The 24931-nt window shown below is 42.7% G+C and overlaps 1 protein-coding gene and 1 pseudogene across 1 annotated transcript in view; both read left to right on the top strand.

The window, feature by feature from the left end:
* The window catches only part of FRAS1 (Fraser extracellular matrix complex subunit 1), a 587299-nt gene that overhangs the window by 83248 nt on the left and 479120 nt on the right, over positions 1-24931 (top strand). The gene's annotated exons all lie outside the window — the stretch shown is intronic.
* LOC142444093 (small nucleolar RNA SNORA57) lies at positions 16570-16701 on the top strand (annotated as a pseudogene).

The raw sequence follows: 24931 nt of genomic DNA, 5'->3' as shown, positions 1-24931 counted from the left end.
CATTGCATCATTTCAGTATTCCCATTTTCAGCCATATCACTTACTTTATGGAACAGTGAATACGTAAGAACGAAAGAGAAAATGTTACCAACTTCCTGTGAGGAGGGACTTCTATCTCTGAGCTTCAGAAAGTTCATGGGAAAATTCCGTCATCTTTTAATTCCACTTTCCTCTTTATTGAAGCCATTTCATATTTCTTTTGTTGTAGTTTTCATTCCATTAACAGGAAAATTAGTGGAACTTCAAAGTCATAGCATCATAGTTAAATGTTACTCAGAATGAGCTCCAACTATTCATTCATTTATTATTTAGAAAAATTTATTACACATCTAGTATGTGCCTCCATTTATGTTAGACACTGGGATACAGTAAGCCTGACAGGTATGGTCCTATATTCAGAGGACTTAAGAGTCTTAATGTTGGGGACATGAATAAAGAAATAATTATTAAAGGCAAAGAGTAAGAGATGGACTAGTGTTTCAGGCAATCTCTCTCTCTCTCTCTCTTTTGAATTAAAAGATCATTTTATTAGGGACTCTTATAACTCTTGTTACAATCCATACATCGATTGCATCAGGCATGTTTGTACACATGTTGCCTTAATTCTTTTCTAGACATTTACTTTCTACTGAGCCCTTGGTATCAGCTTCTTCCCCCACCCCTTTCCCCCACCCTCATAACCTCTGTGATGTCATTCACAGAGAGAGGGAGCACATGATGAATGGGGGGAGGAGAAAGATTTGCACTTTATGTATGCGTTGCCTTTAACTATATTTGAGAAAACCAAGAGAAGTTGATTCGGCTGTTGTGATTTAGGGTCTGGAGTTGAGGTCTCAGGTGGAGATACTGAATTTGGAGATGGGGAAAGCCAGGAAATGGTGTGCACCCTTCAGGAGTGTGAAGTTTGAATTTAGACTTTCAAACATGAAATGGTAGAAATAATACATCACAGTGCCAACTTGAATGTATTATTTCAATAAGTACTTCCAGAATTTGGAGAAGAAAAACTCAGAAGCCTGGGACAAGCAAAGATGTCATGCAGCCAGAGTGACTTTGTAAGGTGTAAAGTAGCCTCCCATCTCCTGTTGCATATGACTTTATTGCCCCCTCATTGTTCTTTATAATTTCTGAACATTCTCATATGCTTTGGGTGAGCGTTTACACAGCAAATTAGTGTCTCATTCAATAATTCACGATATCCCCCGCAATCCCTACCATGTACCAGTACTCTCTCACATCCCTCCCGGGCTGCCTGTTTCATCTGTCTGCTTTTTCTGCCTCTCCCTGGCATCTCATCTTTGTTTTGGGGCAAATACAAGGGCGTAGCCCCCTAGAAAATGGATTTTTTTTTCACAATTATGTATTTAGTTGCTTTTTTATAACAAAACAACCAGAGCACCTTTAAAGTACTCTCCATTACACTTTTGCTAAATCTGTGATTTCATTATTGGAAACATTTTTTCAAACTCATCTGTTTACATGGCTGACAGCCCCTCCCTCATTTTTTTCCTTCACCTCTTCTAAGTCATCAAATTGCAGTCTTATGTCCCTCCACATTTGTGGAAACAAAAAAGTCACATGGAGCAAAATCTGGGGCAAGAGCGGCATGCTGGTTTTTGCCCAAAACTGGCGCACTGAGATGGCTGTGTGAGCAGGTGCATTTTTGTGATGGCAAAACCCATCCCATCTGCCACAAATCAGTTCTTATTTGTTTCATAATCTTCTCACAACCTCTAAATCAGTGGTTCTCAACCTGTGGGTTGTGACCCTTTTGGGGGGTCAAACGCCCTTTCACAGGGGTCACCAGATTCATAACAGCAGCAAAATTACAGTTATGAAGTAGCAACCAAAATAATTTTATGGTTGGAGGATCACCACAACATGAGGAACTGTATTAAAGGGTCGCAGCATTAGCAAGGTTGAGAACCACTGCTTGATTAACAGGCTGATCTGGTAGAACGAACTTCAAACGCACTATCTCCCTCAAGTCACATCTGGTTTTCTGTAGTTACCCCTCGTATTACCCAGTGGTCTCAAATGGTTGATATTTCCAAGGGTCACATTCCTTACGATGTTCCTTATATAGGCAAATCTATTATTTGGTCTTTTTTCCAAATTGAGTTAGTTTTTGTGTCTGGTGCGATACTAGAATATTACAAAATTTATATTAGGACAAGGTCCAATTTTTTTTGGTTTTCTGTAGTTACTCCTCGTATTACCCAGTGGTCTCAAATGGTTGATATTTCCAAGGGTCACATTCCTTACGATGTTCCTTATATAGGCAAATCTATTATTTGGTCTTTTTTCCAAGTTGAGTTAGTTTTGTGTCTGGTGCGATACTAGAATATTACAAAATGTATATTAGGACAAGGTCCAATTTTTTTAGCTTATCCTATTCCATCTTTCTCCACAGGCAAGATGATTAAGAAACAAAAACAAATAAAACTGTTTTTGTTTTGAAAATGTACAGGCAAAACAGACTATTTCAACCATTTCTACATGTGCAATTCAATGACACCGATTACAGTAATATTGGTTCATATTCTCCTCTACTGAATTATCACTCCACCATTGATATAAATTCATGTCCCCTTAAGTTTCTTCTCTTCCAAGTTGCTATTGTCTGTTCTTCTGACTGGCCACCTGACTGATCACTCAAAATGAGCTCTCTCCATTACCATATTATGACCCCTAAAAATGGCATTAGTCTTTCCTTGCTCTGAGCACATCTATTAATGAAAAAGAGGCCTCTGTTTTCAGTTTACAGCTTCATCTTACTTTTCAGATTTCAAACTCCTTATTGAAGGTGATCTCTTGTCCTCCCACCTGCACTTGTATTATCAAGTATCTACTGTGGAGTGTGGCAGATATAAGATCCTTAATCAACTCGGCACTAGAATGCTTGCATTCATCTTTGGGAAGAATTGTAGGGTGATTGATGCCAAGAAGATAGGAACTATTAACTGGAATTTGTGGGTTTAATAACTTAAACTCAGTACTGGATAGTTATTGTTAGCAATAATGATTTTTGGGTCCAGTCAAATTAGCACTTCTACATTCTTTGAGCCTCCTTTTCTCCAGAAACATGGAGAAAAGCTTTACGTCTCATTCTTCTGCCTCAAAAAGTTGAAATTGTTGATCTCTGTAAGGAAGTCCCAGACCTCATCCACTTTTATAGTAATTCATAGCACCTCTCACTCCTTAGACAATGATTAAATGCTTACTGTGATCTAGGCATTAGGGAGAGGGCCCCATCCTCAGGATGTAAATAGCTTTAGGAGGACATTTTGGTAGAAATTTTTAGTGTTTATAGCCATCATTTCTGTGAGCTGTTATGTTAGGCTGAGTTTCATAGAGAAATAAGACCAGTGACAACCATATGCATGTAAGAAAGGACTTTATATCAAGAATGAAATTTGTATCAAGGAAGGGCCCAGCCCAGTCCATCCCAAGTCCATGGGTCAGATGATATGCTGGAGGCACCTCCAGACTCACACAGTTGCTAGTCGGTGAAGTGGGAAGCTGGGAGATTATAGGCTGACTGCTGTAGTGTCTTGTGGCTCCAAGGTCCACAGCATCATGTCAGGGTATTTAATAGCATCCGGGGTCAGCAAAACACATGGGCCACCGGCTTGAGGAGCCAGATGCAGTATCCAAACAAGGATGCAAGAGAGAAAGTTCTCTACAGTGTCTCTGATGCAAAGGAGATGTCATTAGGCTGTGTACTGATTGAGAGGTTCGACTCCACCCATGCCTTCCCACAGGTGTGCCAAGTTATCACAAAACCTACCCATCGCAGCCACTAAGCTGTGACACACAAACCAAGTTCTTGGTTCTGGCATTTTCTGTCTTCTTCCAGATATTATTAACACATGCACTAAAAATATTTTTCCTTAAAGACATGCAATTTTCTTTCCATTTTATTGAGAGCTCTTAGAGATATTATAACAATCCATAGTTCAATAGATCGAACATAATTGTACAATTGCTGCCACCATCATTTTCACAACGTTTTCTTTCTTCTTGAATGCTTTGAAAGATTTGCTGCATTCTCAGGTGCTTTCCTTGTGCATTGAGTGGAAACATTTTCTTCCAAGAAATAGATGTATTTTCCCAGCATTGAAATTCTGATTTCCAACCCCCTTTGTGAGTTTATGTGTACCTTTATGTGTGTATATAAAACAGAATCATATAGGATTTGATATAGAGGTATTTATTACATTTACAGTAAACTTCTCCTGGACTAGATTAGATCATGTGAGGCACAGGTATATTAGGTTTCTTTTTTCTTCTGTTAGCGCAGTGTTCTTACTGAGGCTCCTTCACGCCACCTACCTCTTATTTTTCTTTATTCTCTTCCCCCCCCTCGACTCCTCCTCACACCGCAGAGCTATTATACCATTTCTTCTGACACAAAGTGAGGAACACGTTTGCGCTTTTATGATTATGGAGGAATTATGTCGTCTGCTGGGAGAAATGACTATTGTGTTGAAAATGTCTATGCTAAGTCTTCATAATAAAAGCTGTGCAGGCAGAAGCCCAAACTGTTCAACATTCCTGAGACCTCAATTTGTGCCACGTGGAGACGAAGATGATTTGTTAGCATTGCGAAGGTGTGTGTCTTTCTGATTTGCTTCCCAGGGCTGAGAGCAGGGAGCAGGAGGTGGACAGGCACTGGACCAGCTCGTCCAGTGGTGTTAAGTGACTAGTAGCACAGATTCAAGTGGGAAGGAAAAAAAAGAAAGAAGTTAATTATTAATTACATATTCAGCTGTGCATTCTGCAAGAATGGGAAAGCCTGAAATTATTTTTGCCAGCATTAACTAGAGTTTTAAATCTTGTATAGGTAATAACTTTTGCATAGCGTTTAGTAGTTGATGATAAATAGGTACCTGGGACCATCTCCACGGGGAGAGTTTGTTTTATTAAATGAACCCACTAAATAGTCTCTTAAAGCTCTGCATTATTTCACTGCGGGCCCAGGCTTACCATGTGAGTGTTAAAATTCATATTGATTCTCTCTCTCTCTCACTGATCTGGCAGGCTGATGCCCTGTCAGTGCTGGTTTGTGTTTCTGTGCAGCTGTCCCCAGGTATCTGACCAGTCAGTGTCCCGGTACAGACATGAGGCCTAACAGTTCAGTCATATATTAATGTTGGTGGAGGGTGTAGAGAGCCACGAAGGGGCAGCCAAAAGAGCGATCACCTTTTATTTCAGGTTTGGCTGGGAAAACAAGCCAACCCCGATGTCAGTGGAGACTTTATTTGGTGTGTAAACAAGTGACCGGCTCTTTGCTAGGTATTCGAAAAAGGTAGACTGCCTTGTCTGTACCGCTTTTGAATAGGCACCCTCAGCTGTTTTCTAAAAATACAAAAATCAAAGACATTGCCCAAAACAAACAAACAAAAAAACCTCAAACCAAATTCCCTCCCATCAAGCCAATTCCGACTCATAGCAACACTGTAGGACAGGGTAGAACCTCCCCTGGGGAGACTGTGACTCCATATAGGAGTAGAAAGTCTCTTTCTCCCTCGGATCAGCTGGTGGTTTTGAACTGCTCACCTCATAGTTAGCAGCTCCATATGTTATCCATTATCCCACCCTGGCTCCTAACCAAACCAAACCAATGTTTTTCTGATGATAGAAGCAACATCCCAGAATGCTCAGTGCAGTGATATGTTAATGTTGGTGGGTCCATAGCCAAACAGAGGAAAAGGAGTGTGGGAAGTGTAGGAGAGAGGAGCAGTGTAAGACCTATTTCAGTCATTGAAGAGACTGAGAGACAGAGAGCAGAGGAAGGCCAGTTTGGGGCAGAAGAAGCAAGTTTGCTTCCATTAAGAAATAGTGAAGAAGGCAGGGTGGTAAGTTCAGGTGGGTTTATGTGGGAGAGTGGTTTGGGGTAATGGCTCATTTGCACGTGGTGATTGGAGAACCACTCTGTAGAGTGGGATGGTTTCTTGCTTGGTCTGGCTCCCTGAGGCGATGCTGGGAATCCTGCCCAGGAAGAACAGCCTGGGCAGCCACATGTTCGAAGTTGTCTGAAGGCCCCACACCTCAGTTTGTTTTCTTCAGTTCCTCGATTTTTGTCTTTTCAGGCTACCCTCTATTTACAAAGTCAGCCTAAACCCACCCTATTAGACATGACAGTTAGCGTCTCTCATGGCTGTAACTTCAGCTTTGCGTCTCCACGGTAGCGCTTATCTTTTCACAGCTCAGCAGGTCAGCAAACATGTTCCTGGGTAAGAAATCCATCGGAGGCACCTATCCTCAAGACTGCCCTTTCTATCCCACTTCAGAATAGGCACCCTCAGCTGTTTCCCACTGTTCATCAGCCTCGGGCAGATGGAACAGTTCCGGGACAAACAATAGGACTAATGACCTGGTCAAGTTGCTAGGCTGAGGTTTAAATCCCAGATCTTTAGTCGATTGTATGTGAGCTGTGTCTGATTATGGGTAGTAGCTGTACCTGACAGGTCAGAATTAGGATTGATCCACGGTCAGTGTCTTGTAGGGAGCAAGGAGGAAGGTAAGGATGCCACCAGGGATGTCATGGAAGTAAAATTCCATGGGGTCTGGAATAGGTATGATGAGACATCACCAATACATGGACTGAAAACCTGGTGTGGGGGCCCCATCTAAGCTCTTCCAGTGCTTGCAAGACAAGGGTCAGGCACCCCTTTCCCCTTTTCTGACACCAAGTATCCCTCAGAGCACTCTACTCCTGTGACTGAGTTAGCTCTTTCATTGCAGTGGCCACACAACTCACAGATGACACTCACAATTGTGGCACTGAGTAGGGAAGTTAACAGATTTCAGTTTATGTGGGAAATGAAATGTTAAGCCAAGACAACTTTTTCTCTGCTGTGTGCACTGGCTCCTAACTTCTTGGCTTGGTCTCTGTCCTGATCAGGCAATGCCATAAAGCTTTGTTGGGGCTTCCAGTCTCATCCCCATAGGGAATGCCTCCTGCCTTAAGCCTCAGTTTGAAGACACTCAGCTTTAGCTCCATGGGTAAGCACATCTAGGCCCCCAATTAAGCGCCCAGGGGCATCCCATTGCACAGGACAATCTCATGCCCCAGAACACTCTAGCAATTCCTCTGGTGTCAAAGCTATCTCCTGGATCAAGGAGGTTCAATGTGCAGGGAGGGATATTGGGGTCCAAAAGATGTGCTCCTCCCCTGGCTGTTTTCTGTTACTGGCAGCGAGATTCCCCCACTCCCTGCTTCTGAGATAATCACAATTACCCCTGATGGTAAACACTGGCAGCAAGGTCATGCAATCCAATCAGGACGTTCCTCTCCCCTCTTACTGAGACTGAGCGGGAAGATGAAGGTCATTTGGTGGGCGCCACAAAGGCTGTGGCTAGAAGAGCTGTATTAAGTAATTCAGTGCTCTGCGCAGACTAAGAGCAAAGGTGATGTCAGATGACCAGGATCCCCCTAAGAAGCATGGTGTTCTCAGAAGAAATGAGGCTGGGATTCTCACACCCACCTTATTTTCTGTTGTTGTTACCCGTGATTGAGTTTTGCCCCCCACCCCAAAAGGGTGAGCCCACTAAAATGGCACAAAATACCGGCTGCTATTGTGCTATTCTCACAACCAGCGGCAAATCAGGCCTGGATGATTTGCTGGGCTCTCACTGCTTGATTGTAGAAGTGTATCAGGAGGCTTTTGGAAGGTGAGAATTTCCACACCTGGTTTTATGCAGTTTTTTGTTTGTTTTGTTCTTGTTGAACATTTTGTTGTGTTTTAGGTGAGAATTTGCACACCATTGAACTGTTAACACACCATTTATTCCATGATATTGCCATGCCCACAGTGTGTGAACACACTTCCTATGCTCTTTCTCCCTTCCTTCTTCCCCCAGTTTCCCTGCCCCTCCTTGCCTTCTTATCTTTGCTTTTGGTCAAATGTGCCCCTTTGATCACTTGTCGTTGATTGCTCCAAGGCACACATTCATCTCCGGTGTTGTTTATTTTATAGTCCAATCTATATTATTTGACTGACAAATGGACCCCTCCCGATGGTTTCAGTTCCAGGTTAAAAGGCGCCAGTGTGATTACCCCAGGGGTTGTTTGAATTACCATCAGACCTGTAAGTCTGGACTATTTTTTTCAGGAACTTGGATTTTGTCCCGCACTTTTCTTCCTTTGTCACTAGGGCCTTTTGTGTCCCAGAGCGGTTGGGAGTAGCGCCCGGCACCATCTAGGTCTTCAAGGCTCAAGTTAGACTTGACTGGTGTGTGCGAGCCATTACTCCTGTGAACTAACTTCTTTCTTGAGCCTTTGAGATTAAAAAAAAACAACAACTCTTATTTGTTCAAGACCAATAGTTGTAGCTAAGATGCCTGCCCAACAGCTTATAATATTCTGGGTGATACTTCCCATACTAGGATGTACAATGTTGTCCTTTTGAATTATGTTATACCAATTAACCTAGATGTACCCCTAGCCCAGTAACTGAGTCCCATGAGGTTATTGTGTATGTCTAACAGGTTTCCTTTAATGTGTGCTTGATTGTACAAGGGGGTTTCAAGAAGTTAGTGGGAAAATGGTAGCCCCCAATAAAATTATTGAAAAAGAAAAAGAAGGTTTGGAAACTGATTGTGGTAGCAAGTGTACAATTCCACTGGATGTGTTTGAACTATGGAGGAATGCATATATATATATATATATACACATATATATACATATATATACCAATTAATTAAAAAATAAACTACTTAATTTCTAAAAAAATAGAAAGATAATGGAATTTCCACCCAACCTTTTTGAAATCCTGTTGTATAATGAATGTCTTCAACAACACAAATAGGTTTTTACAAATGCCCACAACCATACCTACATATGTATCCCATGTGCATACATAGTGCACATATTTACCTGTGTAATCTCTTAGCGATGTTTGTTTGTTCTTGCTGCTGTTGGGGAATTCTTGGGTAATAGCCTTTCTGTTGTTGTCCTGGATTCTTGCATACTTTTGTGTCCTCATTTACCTCGATCACAGGCTGACTCCCTTTCGTTTCACCGGATTAATACGTATCTATAATCTGATAAGTGATTCACCCTCCTTTTCCTTCCCATTTCTGGTAACCATCAAATGACATTGCTTGCTGTGTGTAAGTCTGCTCTTGACTTTTTATAAAAGTGGTAGCGCACAACATTGGCCCTTTCACGACTGACTTATTTCCCTCAGCACAGTATCCTCTAGAGTCATCCATGTTATAGTCGGCACACTCAGCATTCTTGTTTGTTGCTGCTTAGTAGTCCATCATATGTCTGTACCACATTTTGCGTATCCATTTGTATATTGATGGGCACTTAGATTGTTCCCATGTTTGGGCTCTTGTGACTAATACTGCATCTGGATGTGCTGAGCCATATGTACGTGTAGACTGCTTTTATAATCCACCTCACCTCTCTCTTGCCTGCCTGAACACTCTGAGATGTGGGACTCACAGTCACGTTAGGAAATCGGAATAAATAACTCCAAATATCCTTTTATGGCCTATGATTGCTGCTGTGCTCTAAACAGAAAAATAAAAATAAAGGCGCTTGTTTAATCAATGATGTCAACAGAAACCCAAATGTGTCATCTGAGCATCAGTCTTATTTTGGCCTCCTCCCCCCCTGCTTCCTCCACCCCCACCCCCCCCACCCCCGTCTGAGACATGCAGTTTCAGTGTTCCCACTGGCATGTTTCTGACCTGGCCCTCAGAGAGTGATGTTCTCCTACATGTAGAAGCCAGTGTTTGGCATTTTTTCCACCCCTAGCCTTTTTAGTGAAATATTTTATGATTCCTCTCCTCACAAATACTGAATCCCAAGCCAAGATTTTGCCATAGGCATGCATGCCGTGAAGGCTCCCCCAGTTCCCTGTAGAAGTCCTTTACCAAATGGTTTCCCATTGCGGCCTGCATCCCGAGATCTTGAGAGCCGCAGGACACACATAGGTGCAATGTCTCTTTTATGTGCCTCGGGACTCTTTATTTCTGCTCCTCAGTTTTCGGTGGTCTAGTCTCGGGCCCTAAAGCTCTTCCTCCTCCATCTGGCACCTGTTTTCTTCTGTTTCTTTTCCTGCCACTCGCCTCCCCTTCTGCTGTCTGATATCGCGGTGACTGCCACGCACTGCACTGGGACTGTGATCGCATCGTTTTACTTGTAGACGAGTTTTGGTATCTGGGAAGTCATTGATCCGTTCCTTACCAATGGGAGGAGAAAAGCGGAGAGCCCCAGAAACGCAAAAGGAAATTGCTGTTCTCTTTCCTTTCCCCTACTCAGACCACTCCTTTCATGATTGGAAAAACAACAAAAACTCTAAGCTCACGGCCATTGAGTCTGTTCTGACTCGCAGTGACCCTGTTAGGACAAAGCAATGTGCCCCTTTGAGTTTCCAAGACTGCAAATCTGTATGGGAGCCGAAAGCCTCATCTTTCTCCTACGGCGTGGAGGGTGGGTTTGAATCACTGGCTTTGGGGTTAGCAATCCACTACACTACCAGAGCTGCTTGTCATGTTATAGATCATCACAGTTATTTCTGAGACAGTTCAATGTTGTGTTCTTACCTATTAATTTAGCATTCCCAAGTAACCTAGGTCTGTATGTGATTTATTATTAAAATAATAATAAGCAGCATTTATGACTGAATCAATGTTGCAGATAGTGAAGGGCTAAACCACTGGTGGAAAGGTTGGCTGTTTGAATCCGGCCAGCAGTATCGCCGAAGAAAGACCTGCTGCTCTGTTTCCAAAGGTCCCAGCCTTGCAAAGCCCTCTGTGTGGTTTTACTCTGACACACATGGGGTTGCCATCAGCTGGAAGTGATTCCACTGCACCTGGTCTGTTTTTCGGGTAAGTTATTGGGTGCTATGAGGGAAAGCTGGGCTTTCCACTCCCGTACAGAGTGCCAATCTCGGAAACCTGCAGGGGCAGTTCTCCCCGGTCCTAAAGGGTTCCCTGCGGGTCCCTATTGACTTGAAGGCATTAGGAGGGGGTGGGTGACTAGAAGCTGAAATGGACAAGGAAGGACCTCCACCCCCAGAGCAAAGTAATGAATTCAAACTTCTTCCTGAGTTTGGGAAAAATGAATTTCTGCTCTTTGCACTCAATTAGTTGTAGTGTGTCTGTTATGTATAGCAGCAGTTGGTAATGAAGACAGGTGCTTTATGTGTATGGTTTCATTTCAACTGCTGACATGAACAGTTGGTGGTTCAGCAGAACTGAGGGAGGAATGGCCTGGGTATCTGCTTCCATGAAGATTATTGCCAATACAGCCCTATGGGAGTGCGGTACTCTGTCACACATGGGCTGTCCTCATCAGCATCTCTTCCAATTCGTGGGGTGGAGGTGGGATTATGTATTATTGAACTACATCTGACTCATAGTGATCCTACGGCGGGGCTTCAGAAAGTGCACAGAAAAAAAATGTAATTGCCTTTTAATTTCATTTTCCTTTCTGAAGCCCCTGAACAAAGCTCTGCAGCATCCTAAGCCAGTGGCCCTCAAACTTCTGAATGCCTTTCATACAGTTCCTCATGTGGTGGTGACTCCTCAACCATAAAATTATTTTTGTTGCTACTTCATAACTGTAATTTTGCTACTGTTCTGAATTGGGCGGCCCCTGTGAAAGGGTCATTTGAACCCCAAAGGGGTCGCGCCCCACAGTTTGAGAACCGCTGTCCTAAGACATTGTACTGCTGTTGTAATGTTTGAGTCCACTGTGTCAATTTATCTCATTGAGGGTCTTCTGCTCTTTCACCGACCCGCTACATCACCAAGCATGATGTCCGTCTTTGAAAGCTGAGCCCTTCTGCTAACATATCCAAAGTGTGTGAGATGAAGCCTTGACGTACTTGCTTCATAGGAATATTGTGACTGCGCTTTATCATCCCCAGTCTACAGTTGAGGATCTGAAGTTTCAAAGGCAGACTGTTTACTGAGAGCTCTTTAGCTTACTGTACTGGAACCCTGGCGGTACAGTAGGGTATGAATGGTGGGCTGCTCACCGCAGTGGCAGTTCTACTCTGTCCTGTCCGTGACTGTCAGTGGGAAGTGACTTGGTGGCAGTAGGTTTGGATGGAGGGTAGAATTTGAACTCACGTTTGAGTTCCCATCCCAAGGAAAAAGTTGTTTTTAATCATAATCTCGACAACGTCAAAGGGCAGAAGCATGTTGTCAGGGCTTAATTAACTTATTAGACCTAGAGTGCCATGATTGGGTCAATTTTATATTTGAGACATACAGTGGGAAAAAAACCGAAAACAAAACCAAAGACTTACCTCCACTTGCAAATGGAAACAAGCCCTGATCCACCCTGTGGATGCCTTTCTCAAGTGGCGTTCATGTCTAAAACTCTTGCTGTAGTAGTTGACCTTACTGTTTTGTTCTTTTAGAATCTTTCACTTTTCTTCTGTTTTTTGTCTCTTGTTTTCCTTTTCTCCCATTGTGTTTCTTTCCCTTCAAAAAAAACCTTCCAGTATATCTTTCCAGTAGGAGGTTCAGGTGTGTGCATACATTATTTATTTCTGGAGTGGATTTGTGGAGAAATTTCTCATGGGTGCACCATCTGCAATTATTAATGACAGCTACAAACTAACCTGAGAAAGAAGCTTAGAAACACTTGGGCTATTTCTTGTAAAATTCAGCATCCTCCTGAGAGCATCAGAGAAGGCGATACCTAGGTATATGGATATGTGCATCCATATTAGGAGCCCTTGAATGTCTAATCTCATTATGAGCCACACTGGAGGATCTAGGTGAGTTTTTGTTTTGTTTTGTTTGCTTTTTTTTCTGAGTGCCCAACACAGAGCTTTCCATCTCCTGTTTTGTACTAGCGTCCATTCTAACTAGACCACATCTTGGTAGCAATGCTCCATGTAGTTCAGCAGGGTGTGCATGACACAGAGCCATACAACTGTCTGGGATCATTTAACTGAGGATTTAAGTTATTTAACTAAAACTTCGGGGAAAGCAAGGGAGGGGTTGGGCCGAGGCTGGGAAGAAGGATTACCACCCTTTAGAGTTGGTAGCAATATTTTAGGGTAACAAGTCTAATATCTTTTGTTCTTAGATGATGTAATTATGTGACTTGGTGCAGGTCACACAGGGATCGAGTGGCAAAACCACAATTTGAGCAGAGCACCCATGTCTGACGGACCGCCTTAATGGCTCATCCCTCTCTGGGTGTCTCTGTGTGAGCCCTCGCAGGATGTCTTCCCGATATGCTGAAAGGAAGGGCAAAGCACGGCATTGTGTCACTGACTTGTTCTTCCAAGTGTGCACCACCACCCCTATCTGTTTAATTCCTCTTCGAGAACTGTTCGTTGTGCTCTTACTCAAGCCAGCACTGTGCTAGATGCTGGAATATGACATGTGAATAAGGCCTGACACCATCTCACAAAGAGTGAATGGTCCAGGGGAAAGCCTTTACCAATGGAGTTGGCACCAACATGCACAAGGCTTGCAGCCACTTGCCTTGCACCGTCTGGAAGAAACATCTCTTTCCCAGCAATGTCATTTCTCAGAATCTTGTCCAGTGGAGGTGATCATGTCACCTGTCAGTGGTTTTTAATCTTCCTCTGATCCAGTCTTCTTTCTTAGTTAAAGAAAAGATGTGAAGCTCACAATAGTCTAATGTCAGCCCCAAAATGGCCACGGAAATATCTAAAGGCCCTGAAATAGGCCCTGGTGGCCTTCGGGAGTTATTTGAATCAGTAATCCTTACTCATTAAAGCTTAAGTAGAACAACTTCTTTAATTATACGTGTGTGCTTTTGTGTTTGTGTGTGTGTGTTCTGAAATGAAAGACTGGAAGAGAGAATGTGTAATTGTGTAAACTGTCTTGTTTATGGATTCGTTTTCATATTTTGTAATTATTTTACTTCTTTGGGCATTCCAAAGTGATGGCTTTGTTTACTAGTGAAGAGTATTCATCTGTGATACTCTCCTGTCTTAGGAATGGAGGTGATTGACAGGGGAAAGCCCAGCTGCTGTATGAGTAGGCTTGTTTAGCCCCGAGGGAGAGTGCTCCACAGCTGGTGTGTATTGTTTTGGCATTGGCAGTTGTCTCTTCACTTGCCTTCCCAAGGACAGATGGAGTTTAGTGTCTGGAGATGGGGTGTGTGGGGGGCTGTTTGAGTCTGTGTTTTGTAATTAGAGTGAAGGAGTTCTAATCTGGTCTCTGGCACCATGGAACAGCTACAAGGGCTCTCTGTAAGCACAGAGAGTTCTTATCTGTTAAATGAGACTAATAGCTTGGCCCTCACTGGGCTGTTTTAAGAATTAACATTGGTCACTAGATAAAATGCTCACCACAGTGCCAGGCTTATAAAGAATGCCTGATAAGTGGCATTCGTTCGTGGTTGAAAATGGTTAGTAAGCGGTGGTTTTGCTAGTGGCAGTGGTCACTGAGTATTTGCAGCTTTTTATCTCAAGTAAAAGCTTTCAACCCTGAGCTCACCTTCCAGCAACTTATCTGCCAGCTCCTGCAATCTGCATGCTTGGCACTTTGAAACCACTAGCAGGTCCTCGGGAGAAAGACAGGGCTTTCTACTCCCACCAGCAGTGACAGTCTCAGAAACCCACAGGGGCGCTAGGATTCAGCATTGGCCCCATGGCAGTGAGTGCTTTGAGTTTTTGACACTGGTCACAGGCTAAGGATTGGTTCGCCCTTTGATCCCTCACCCGCAGAGATCCCCACTCCCGGTTTCACCGGGAGCTATGGCGTCTAGCTGCCTGCTGCTTATCCCTGTGATTGCCCTCATTTTGAGCAGTGCTAGTGCTCCTTACATCTAGTAAATACCATCCTGGCCCAAAGTTTTATTTATCTGACTGTGGACCTTAACTAGGAATTCACTGAAGGAGTGTTGTGAGGTGTCATTGAGTTAGTTTTGACCCATAGCGACCCTGTGCACAACAGAGTGAAACACCGTCTGCTCCCATGCTGCCCTCACATTTGTTCCGAAGCTCAAGCTGGGCCCTATGTAGCACCACTGTGTCAGTCCATCTCATTGAGGGACTTCCTGTTTCGCTGCCCCTCTACTGTACCAAGCATGATGTCCTTCTCCAGGGGCTGGTCTAGGAATAAAGAATATGCAACAATCAACAGGAAAGAGAATTACAGGAACAATCTAAAAGCAAGGTAAAGGGAGAGAGAAAATAAAAAACAAGAACATTAAAAATGGTGGCATGGAAGAGTTAATCATAGCCAAGTCGTTAATTCCATTAAATATAACGTATCTCCTCATCAAAAGATAAAGACCGTCACCCTGGAAAACAAATAAGCAAAACCTAGCTTTATGCTCCTTACAGGAAACATATCTTAAATAGGAGGATTCAGAAATGTTGAAATAAGAGGTTGGAAAATGAGGTGGCATGCAAGCATGGACTAAAATAATTCCAATATTGCTGTGATATTGGGAAGCAAAAAGAATTACTAAAAGGAATATTTTATAATGATACAAAGGTCAATCCATGAGAAAAATATTATACTTTTTCTTATGCATACAGTAACAAATTGTCAACTGAAACTACAAGAAGAAATAGATACATAATTATAATTATAATGATTTTAACATGCCTCCCAGAAGTTGATAGATAAGTAGACAAATTCAAGGAGGATATAAATATTTGAGCAAATCATTAACTTGGTGTAACGGTTATAGAGTGTATAGAACAGTTCACTCAACAATTGCAGAATGCACTTTTCTTTTTAGTGCACATGGTACATATATAAAAGTGAACATCTGCCAAGCATAATGCAGATCTTAATTTCTAACAAATTAAAACGGCATGACATGCATTCTCTGTGAAATTAAGTTAGATGTCAATAGCAAAATATGCCTAGATAATTTCCATATACTTGGGAAAGAGTCATTTTTTCCTAAAAGAATCAAACTTGGAATCAAAAGAGAAATTAGAAAACATTTAAACAGAATGATGATAAAAGTGCCACAAATCACAATTTCAGCTAAAGCATTTGTGTTAGTCCAGGGCAACTGGAGAAACAACTTCACAGACACTCGTGTGTATAAGAAATAGCTTTATATAAAAAAGTAATAGTATATTAACATCCCAGCCCTTTCCAGGTAAAGTCCTTAAGTGTGATATTGGCCCATATGTCTGATACCAGTCTATAAATTACTCTTCAGACTCATGTAACACATGCCGTGACACTGAGTGTAGGAGGATCACAGGCCGGTGGGTGGAAAGTCTTGTGGATCCAGTGGTGGTAGAAGAATCTCAGTGCTGGCGTGGTTCTCCACGTGGCTCCTTCAGCTCTAGGGCTCTGGCTCCATCAGCATAGCTTCATGTGGCTTGTCACCAGGCATGTCTCACAGGGACAGTGTGTGTTCTGCCTCCCGGGAGGAAGACAGGAGTTCCCAGAATCCTCAGGAGAAGGCCAGGCCCACACAGAGGCCTCATTGGCTATAACCTGATTGGCAGGCTGGACTCTACCCCTTTGCTCAAGTTGATGGTAGATTATGTAAATGCCATAGCATTGAGTAGAGGGAGATTTATAAGTACTACACACACACACACACACACACACCAAGGTCAAAAAGTATTGCTATCTCATCATTAAAACACTTATATTCCTGTTATGTAAGGAGGCAGAGGGAGCGGATTCCAGCCCCCCGGTGTCATGTCTTCAGTGCCGGTGTCTGCCCATCCGCTGGTTCTATCCTCAAACGCCAGGACAAGGATGGGGGGTGAGGGGGGGGATAAATAAATAAACCACTTATAAAACAAGATCATCAGAATGCGAAGCTATTGTTTTTCGATTCCTCCACCTGGGTCTATACACACTTTGGAAGGCGCTGCTTCCATCCGCAGCCCTTCCGGAAAGAATTCTTTGTTCTTCGGTTTACACCGTATCTAGCCAAAACTAGCATCCTCAAGGCACTCAAATTGTGTTTCTTTGAAATGTTCTTTGAGTTTGGGAACAAAAAGAAGTCTGAAGGCAACTCTCTGCCTGTTCCTCACCAATGCAATTGGTGAGCATATCTTAATGATTCTTCTTAATGAGCCCCCGTCATTGTCCTGTGTATTTTGAGAAAATTGGTCAAAATTAGCCATTTGGACTCGTGAGCTGAACTGTGTATCTTAAAAGTCACTTCCCTCCTCACTACTTTGCCCGGGCCCTGTTCTGTGGATCACCTTGGTAACCCAGGTCTTGGCTCTAGCTAGGATTAGTTTCATGACTATGTAGTCATTCTTTTTGATTTCGTCTGAAAGGCTGATGGAGAGCAGTGCTTTGAAGTACCTCAGCACTCATTGAGCTGAAAGCTTGTTCAGGACAAGGTTTTCACTGAAAATCCAAAATTAGGAGCTTTGTGAAGTCCCATCTTCAGTAGCTACTACATCACTGGGAATTCTACAGTCTTCTGCCACTTTCTGGACTTCGGTCAGTTTATCTTTTGAGGTTGATGCTCCTCCCTCTCTTGACTCATCTTTGATGTCTAAAAGCTATTATTTTATGTGGGACAGAATTTTCATACACTTGGTGCCAAGTCTCAGTGAAGATGTCCTCATAAATTTTGTTAAAAATTTGAGGTTAACCTTTCCGTCAAGATTTTTTCAAGGCACAAAAAAAAGATCCATTTTGGGTGTTTTGAAGGCTCCGTAATGAGACTAGACAAGTGCACTCCTGAGAGAACTTGTCTGCAGCCATCCACCGATGTGTGTGAACACATCAAGCTTGGTAAAGTAGAAGGTCTGTGGAAACGAGGAAGCTTCGCAAGGCGATAGAGTGCCACAATGACTGCAGCAGTGGCTGCAATGTTGAGTGCTCGTGAGGATGATGCTTGGCAGGGTCTCACCTGTTGTTCGTCGGGGTCATTGTGAGTTAGAGCCACACAGTGGCACCGAAACACACACCTACAGTTATGTATATGGGTATGCATGAGGGGGGCATCTAAGAGTTCGTGGAAAAGTTTCATGGTCTTTCGATCCCAGATTTCCGCAAATGTCTTGAAGCTGCCTCATATGTGTGTATGTGAGTATATAATGCAGAAAGGCTGAAAAAGCTCAGGAATTAGGAAAACAATAACTGACACCTGTTGAAATTAGAAGGGAGTAATAATTATTGAAGCAGATCGTAAATAGAAACATATCGTAGTGAAAATCGTAAGTCAAAAGCTGTTGGTTTCGGAAAGACAAATGTAATGTATGAACCTGGTGCAATTGCAGTCATGCCTTTGGAGAATTGTGTGGGCCCTAAAAATAGACCTCAGTTTATTGTGCTTACTGTGTTTCTTACAAATGGAAGGTCATGCCTAACTTGACTAACTTGTGTCGAGCAAGTCTGTCGACCCATTTTTCCAAATGCGTGTGTTCACTTCATGTCTGCGTCATATTTGGGCAATTCCTAACATTATTTAACATTTTTTCCATCATGCTATTGTGCATTTAATAGGGTATAGTGTAGTGTAAACACAACCTTTCTATGCACTTGGAAGCCAAAAATTTCCTGGACTTGCCAGTCCCCTTTGTATTGTGGTGGTCTGCACCTGAACCTCTTCAAGGTTTGCCCCTCTTTAAAATCACCGTGGCTGCTCAATGCCGTCTTCCCCTTCTTGTTTGCATCCATTTGTGTGCATTAATGATGTGACAAAGAAAGGCAGTGCTTCCGGCTTTTCTGTAGGCTCTTTGGGAGAAAAATGGGGCTTTCTACTCCTGGAAAGAGTGGGCACTTACTGGGGCCATTCTGCCCTGCCCTGCTGGGGCCCGCGGGGTCGGAATGACTGCATGGTGGGCAGAGGTTATAATGTGCCCCTCAGGAGCCCCGGTGGCCATGTTAGGCAAGCGTGGAACTGCTGGCCTCCGTGTGGGGAAAGATGAGGCTATTTGCAGCCGTGGGAACTCCAGATGGGACCTCTATGAGCCAGAACTGACTTGATGGTTTGGATTAAAAAAAAAATCTCTGTTGAAGAACCCAGGTGGCTCAGTGAGTTAAGTACTAAACTGTTAAACAAAAGGTCATAGGTTCTGAGTTGGCCAGCTGCTTTCCAAAAGAAGATGAGATTCCTGTACTGCAGAAAGGGCTCCAACGAAGATGTGCAATCTCGGAGACCAGTAGCGAATCGACGACAGTGGACATACACTTGCTTAATCAGCTTTAAAAATTCCTAACATCTAGTGTTTTTTTAATTATAAAATGATCTGTGTTTATATAAAAATTCTGATATGAAAAAAGAAATAATGTACATCAGAAAATATAACAACCCAGATAAAGACTATTAATATGTATATTTGAGTCCCCCCCTTTTTTTGCTCAGATTCACGTGTATTTACAAAAATGTGGTCAGTTTGTATTGGTTTATCATCTACTTTTCTTCTTTTACTTAATACCACATGATGAGTGGTTTTCCATGTGGTTAAATATTTGTCAGAACCGTTGGTCTAATGACTCTACATAATGTTTCATTGTGTGAATGTTCGGTAAATTATTCAGCTGTCATGTATTCAGTGTTTGCCCCTTTAGTTTATTCTGTCTGCCTCTCTCCCTCCCTCTATCTCTGTCTCTTTCTCACCAACAAACAGCACTGTGATAAACAACCTTACACCTAAATCTTTGTGCAAATGTCTATTTCCTTTGAATGAAGACCTGGAAGTGGAATTGCTGGAGGGCAAAAGGATATATTTATTTTACAAATTTCTACATTTATTGTTAAGTTTCCCTCCAGAAAGATTGTGCCAACTTAAAATCTCATCACCATTTCTGTTTCTGTCCCCAATGTTAGGCATGACCTTTGAAAATACACTTCCACCGAGCCATGCTAACCTATCCCGAAAGTGCTGAGGAGCTGTCGGGAGGAAGGGTGACAGCTGTGGGTATCGGAGCGAGAGAGCCATGCAGTCTGTGCGTGTGCTTCTGGGCTGGCTCAGTGACTGGTGTCAGGGTGTTCACACGCAGTGAATTCCAGTTCCTATAGAAAGTAGGCTGCAGGGGCTAGGAGAGAGGTTTATAGAGTAAGACAGGTACCCTGTGATGGCTTTTATTCTCTGCTTTCCTCATTTCCCTCGCAACAATAGAAATGCTACACATGATTTATATTGAGTTCAGGATGAGTAACACGATGACAGTGTTACCTTTCTATATATACTTCAAAGCCAACTTTTTCGAGAGACTCCAGAAGTAAGTGCGATAGGGTGAAGGAAGCATCAGTGGACTCCGTTGGCTGTGAGCTGTTGGAAGCCTGAGAGATGTGGTCCCATGCAGGTCTGTTGTGGAAGTTAACAGTGTTGATGGGCTCAAAAATCTCAATTTAGAAATACTTGAAATTTAAAAAAAATTTTTGTATTTTTTTTTCCCGTGGAAAAAAGTTATATGAAAACTACATCACGGAGAGTTTTAAAAAAGCATCCACAACCCAAACACTATTTTTCAGTAGCATTAAATTTTAAGACAATAATGCGCATATTCTTAAAAATTTACATAGTAAAACAGAAATTATAATGAAAAACTCTTAGGCTGACCAAAAAATCGCACATTATTCACCTTTTCATTTAAAGAACTGAAAATAATGTGACATAAAAGACAATCAATCTGCTGAAATAATTAGTGACAAAATAGCATTGTATCACATCAAACCCAGAATTGCACTCTTCCACTAAAAAACTAAATCAGTTCTGGAAATGACAAAGGAATGAGCAAATGAAATTAAAATAATTTGGGGGGACTAAAATTTTAGTCGAGGATTAAATAGAAATTTAATGGAAGGGCAGAATGCACCCATACTGCAAACAGAAATACTTCTGTTTTCCTCTGTATTAATTAACAAGAAATCAAATCTTTTATTTGATAAAGCAGAACCAGAGGCTAAAACTAATTTTAGTCATGAAATAAAATAACTAGAAGGATTAATTTTGTAATACATATTTGCTAAATTGAGTTAAAGATTGCCACTGTCGTTTTGGGACAAATAATTGCTCTTCTTTTCCAGATGTAGATTCACCTGAGATCAACATTACCAGGTACCCAAGGAATCAAAATTAAATGACATCTTGTAATCGAATATTAATCCATGCCTTCCAGTCACTCTCAACGCAGGAAAGATAGATTCCAGAGGGTTTTCAAAGCGATTTGTGGCAATTATGTAAGAAAAATATTTTTTAAATGATATTCACCAGTGAATTGAGATTTTGTGAGAGTCCTTGAGTTTGTAAGTTAATGGTCAAAATTTCATATGCTGACCGCCCTCTCCCTCTGTACCCCAGACAAAAACTCTTCACACAAACCCCAAACTTAAGCTTTTGAGTCCGTTCTGGTTTATGGTGAGCCTTTTGACGGAGGCGAACTGAGCCCGATCCGTCAGGTTTGAAAGGCTGCAGACCACCACACCGCTCTCCTGTGGACGGAGCAGTGGGTTCAAACCACTGACTCTTCACTGAGCATGCACCTTAAAGCTTTAGTCACCTTGCCGCTAAGGTTCCTTTTGATAAGCGCCATAATTAATAACCATGTTTCTATGGTCTTAATTTTATCACTCCAGCTGTTTCATAAGCATCCTGTTTCCCGATTGTAAGAATGCTCGTAATCTCTGCTGTTCTTTGGTGGACCGCGGTCACTCATGCTGAATAACTTGGCCCAGATACTCAACCCTTTTTTGGTTTGTTTGATCTTTAACCTGGTCCCTCCTTCTTTTCTTAGAAGTGTTAGAAATTAGAGTGAGACACCGTGAAGTCCTACGAAGACAAACCCAACACACTAGCTCCCTGCCACCGAGTCAGCACTGAGCCTGTGTGTCAGAGGAGAGCAGTCCCAGTAGGTTTGGGGCTGTCATGCTTTATGGGAACAGAAACCCTATCTTTGTCCAGGAGGAGATACAGCAGCAAAAGTATCTGTGTAACTTTCGCTTAATCCAGTGAAAAGAATGTGTTTCCCTGATTGACAATTGAAGGGGCCCCGCTCTCCTGTGAATAAAAGCGTTTTCATTTGAAATAGGGGTTGAGAAATCATTTTCTTTTAAACAGTCTTTAGACTAATTTATACTCTTCCTCTGTGGAAAGCCATTGCAGTACATGCTGGACAAAGTTCCAGATGTGGAAGCCCACTGTCCTTTTGTGCGTTGGTTTCCCTACAGCCCTGTGAGGAGGTCGTGGTCAATGATAACATGATCCTGGAAATGGCCTGAGGGTGCAGAGAAAGGCCCTCAGCGGGCACCACATCATGTTCACTTGCAGGGTCCCGAGCGTCTCTGACAGCAAAGGTTCAGTTGGTTTTTGACCATCTAGCCCATTTCCTATTTCCTTCTCCAAATTTCTGAGCAATGTTTTTTTTCTTGAATTATCTGTAGTCTCTAATTGTATTAAAATGTCATCAACACCATTTCATGCTCGTGGTGAAAACTACAAATTCTATCCAATGTGACAGAAGGTGACACATGGCACCGTAGATCTCCCTCAACCTCTCCTGCAACTTACACCATGCTTGCCCTCTCTCCTCCTCTTCCTCCTTCCTCCAGATGGCCACAATTTCCTACAGAGGAGCCCTGCGCTGATGCTGACTCAGAGTTACCCCATGTGTGTAGAACGGCCTTGTCGAGTGTTCAAGCCTGTGGTCTTTCCTTTCTTTTCAGACTCCTCTTAGTAGAATCAAACTACCAGTCTTGCAGATAGTAATCAAGTCCTTACACCACTTGGACCACCTGGAGATGCCTCTCTTCACTGGAACCACCATCTATCATTTTGGGGTCTCTGTCTAGACATTTTTTCCCATGCAAACACCCCCCAACATAAGCACAAATATGAAAGTAAATAAAAACATGTTGCTACTAGAGTTCTAGTTCTTCTAAGCATGGGTTTTCCCAAGCAAAACATTTGAGCATGTCTCTGCTATCAGTGGATGGCTGCAGACAAGTGCTCAGGAAAATAGTCATCTCAGTCTTGCTATCATTACAGTGTCTTAGCAACAACAACAACAACAACAACAACAACAACAACAAAAGGATACTGAAGAAAAAAGAAAAAAAGAGATGGGGTTAGGGGAAGATTAACTAGCTCTAAGAATTTACCTTTTTTCTAGCAAAATCAAAGGCAATGAAGATGACCTAATGGAATGAATCATAGCCAGGAAGATTAATGAGATCCAGAAAGCATGGTCTAATCAAAATTGGCTTCTGTGGGCCAGGGAGAGTCAGGCAGAGCGGTCAGCTCAGAAGATTACAATGACTTTTATTACTATTGCAAAAGAGTCATACTGATAGCTTTTCTTCAAGGACACAGCACATCCATGGGGCCTTCTAGTGAAGCTTTAAGAAAATTGAAAACCGCTTTGGTGAGAAAAAGGCCAGTAAAGTGTCAAGGAATTTTCCCCTTCATGACAAAGCACCGCGTGGGGGTTTTGTGAAAGTAGCAAAGGCCGGGGAACCTGACCGCTTCCCTCCCCCTACACACATGCCTGACCTTGCCCCTTTCAGACTTCATTTTGTTCTTCAAACCCAGAAAACATTTTTTAAAAAACACGATTCAAGTCCCTCGAGGATGCCAGACCTACGTTTGGACATGGTGTAAATCAGAGCACAGAGTTGTGAACGCAGGGTTACAGAGATGGAGACACCACCTTCCGAAGTGCTTACCCCTAGATGGAAGACATGTCAAGAGACGGTGACTGCATAGTTTGATGTTTTTGCTTAATAAAAGTTTATGGTTTTGTAGTAATACTTTGACACACCCGTGTGTATCTGTGTGTGTGTGCATGCCCGTGTACATGTACAAGGGGACTTAAAAAGTTATTGGGGAAACTGCCTGAGAAGATCATGGAATGTTTCCATGAACTTACTGGGTACGTTCCATTGAAAGGGAGTCCAGTCTACATCTAGACCTGCACCTTCTTGACTTTTCAAGCCTTTTGTTGGTTCTTGATGAGCTTTCACCTATGTATGTACAGAGCTCGCCTGCCTTTTAAATGACTGAGTGGTATTCCATCTTAGGGATGTTTATTGATTTTTGCATTTGTTTTCCTCTCTTCCTCTGACGACAAACCTTTGTCAGCCTCACACTTGGGGCTTACAATGTGCAGAGGAGGCTCAGTTTTCCAACCCCAAGAAAGCAAGCTGGTGACAGCTGTGGAACACAGCTCCCGCCTTCCATGCTGGTTGTTAACCTCTTGGAGTGTGGGGGTGGCGGGTGGTATTTTGTGTGTGTTAGCAGAGCCAGAGCTACAGTGGTTGCTGCTAGCCCAGTGGATCATGGACAGATGAGTGGGAGGGGGCTACATCAGGAGCGAATCCTTAGATTGAGCATAATGCAGCAGAAAATCAAGGTTCTGTGCTGTCCGAATTTTCAAGGTCAAAAATGTGGTTCACTCTGTTTTCAAGTCAAGTTAGTGCAGGGACCAATCCTCGATGCTTCGCATCTTTTCCTAGACAGGAGAAGAATCTTAGTGCTTGTAAATCCCATCTCAGGACGAGCCTACAAACTCCCCAAGGCAATTGAAACGTCAGTTTTAGCCTGCCTTCAAGCAAAGTGAGCTAAACTTTGGACAAGATAAGTAGCTTTCAAACTTCTTTTAGACCAGGACCTCGTTTTCCAATGAAATCTCATTTAGAGTCCCAGTATTTGGATACCAGATAAAAGTGCCACAGGGTTTGGTGGCGTTGAGTGTCTGGTTGGTCCTTTCCCAACCTTTCCCACCGCAGGGCCCTGGAGGTATCGCCACAGAACACAGGTTGAAATACAAGGGACAAGATGACATATAGTGTTTTCAAGCAAGGCTGTATGATTTGCTTTGTCTTTAATATACTTAGATACTGAGTGGCAGACAGTGGTGGGATGGTGGTACAATTCTCACCTTCTTTCCTAGAGTCCTGGGTTCTATTCCTGCCCAGTGTGCCACCTCATGTCTATCAGTGGAGGCTTGCCTATAGCGATGATGTTGACCGCATATCTGCAGCCCTTCCAAAGTAACATGGGGTAGGAATAAAGCCCTG

The sequence above is a fragment of the Tenrec ecaudatus genome, chromosome 3, assembly GCF_050624435.1.
Source record: "Tenrec ecaudatus isolate mTenEca1 chromosome 3, mTenEca1.hap1, whole genome shotgun sequence".
Classification (NCBI taxonomy): Eukaryota; Metazoa; Chordata; class Mammalia; order Afrosoricida; family Tenrecidae; genus Tenrec; species Tenrec ecaudatus.
Note: the sequence above shows the minus strand (reverse complement) of the source record. Positions and strands in the feature narration are given on the sequence as shown.